Source organism: Dendropsophus ebraccatus, chromosome 1 (genome assembly GCF_027789765.1).
Source record: "Dendropsophus ebraccatus isolate aDenEbr1 chromosome 1, aDenEbr1.pat, whole genome shotgun sequence".
NCBI lineage: Eukaryota > Metazoa > Chordata > Amphibia > Anura > Hylidae > Dendropsophus > Dendropsophus ebraccatus.
The window spans coordinates 15,034,497-15,036,032 of record NC_091454.1 but is presented as its reverse complement, the minus strand read 5'-3'; the positions used below and the strand labels follow the sequence as shown (position 1 = coordinate 15,036,032).

Genomic DNA, 1,536 nt, shown 5'->3' with positions numbered 1-1,536 from the left:
GGTCTGTTAGCTGTCGGTCTGTTTGCTGTCGGTCTGTTAGCTGTCGGTCGGTTTGCTGTCGGTCTGTTAGCTGTCGGTCGGTTTGCTAACAGTCTGTTAGCTGTCAGTCTGTTTGCTGTCGGTCCGTTTGCTGTCAGTCTGTTTGCTGTCGGTCTGTTAGCTGTCAGTCTGTTTGCTGTCAGTCCATTTGCTGTCAGTCTGTTTGCTGTCGGTCTGTTAGCTGTCGGTCTGTTTGCTGTCGGGCTGTTTGCTGTCATTCTATTTGCTGTCAGTCTGTTAGCTGTCGGTCTGTTTGCTGCCAGTCTGTTAGATGTCGGTCTGTTTGCTGTCGGTCTGTTTGCTGTCGGTCTGTTAGCTTTCGGTCTGTTAGCTTTCGGTCTGTTTGCTGTCGGTCTGTTTGCTGTCGGTCTGTTAGCTGTCGGTCTGTTAGCTGTCGGTCTGTTAGCTGTCGGTCTGTTTGCTGTCAGTCTGTTAGCTGTCGGTCTGTTTGCTGTCGGTCTGTTAGCTTTCGGTCTGTTAGCTTTCGGTCTGTTTGCTGTCGTTCTATTTGCTGTCAGTCTGTTAGCTGTCGGTCCGTGACCTGTCGGTCTGTTTGCTGTCAGTCTGTTAGCTGTCGGTCTGTTAGCTGTCGGTCTGTTAGCTGTCGGTCGGTTTGCTGTCAGTCTGTTAGCTGTCGGTCTGTTTGCTGTCAGTCTGTTAGCTGTCGTTCTGTTTGCTGTCGGTCTGTTAGCTGTCGGTCTGTTAGCTGTCGGTCTGTTAGCTGTCGGTCGGTTTGCTGTCAGTCTGTTAGCTGTCGGTCTGTTTGCTGTCAGTCTGTTAGCTGTCGGTCTGTTAGCTGTCGGTCTGTTTGCTGTCAGTCTGTTAGCTGTCGGTCTGTTAGCTGTCGGTCTGTTAGCTGTCGGTCTGTTAGCTGTCGGTCGGTTTGCTGTCAGTCTGTTAGCTGTCGGTCTGTTTGCTGTCGGTCTGTTAGCTGTCAGTCGGTTTGCTGTCGGTCTGTTAGCTGTCGGTCTGCCTGCTGTGGTCCCTGTGCAGCCCTGTGTCTTGCTGCCTGCATAGCGCTGGCTGCTTCAGTAATATCACAGAATGGGAGGGGATGAGCCAGTGACTGGGGTGGAGGGAGGGGAGGAACTCCCAGCAAGGATGGCAGCAAAGCAAAGAGGGATCAAGGCTTAGACAGCTCCACGCCAGGGCCAGGGACCGTCCTGTCTAGAGGGGGGGAGGCTGGAGGAGCCGACACGTGGGGCTCTATGTGATTGTCACCCCCCCAGCCTTATACCCCCCCCCCCCCCAAAACCTGTCTACCATCACCGCTGTCTGCTGACCGATCCCTGAGATCTCCTGCCTCCAGACTGAGATCCTCTGCAAACCCCAGGATCAGGTGAGTCCCTTCTTCTTACCTGGGGGGGGGGCACCTTACCCCCCCTCCCCCTTTAAATCGCAGCTTTTGCATCTGCGTCTTTCTCGCAGCATCTAAGCGGTTAACTGCTAGTATATTCCCTGCACCCCCCTTATAGGCTGGAAGCCTTCCATATATAA

General features: G+C 53.8%; 1 protein-coding gene across 1 annotated transcript in view; it reads left to right on the top strand.

Moving 5' to 3' along the window:
* The first annotated feature begins 1,119 nt into the window (after nucleotides 1-1,119).
* Nucleotides 1,120-1,536, top strand: part of PRR5 (proline rich 5) — a 78,873-nt gene continuing 78,456 nt past the window's right edge. The window contains exon 1 of the mRNA XM_069967902.1: nucleotides 1,120-1,378. The gene's annotated coding sequence lies outside the window, so the exon portion shown is untranslated. The remainder of the gene's footprint in view (nucleotides 1,379-1,536) is intronic.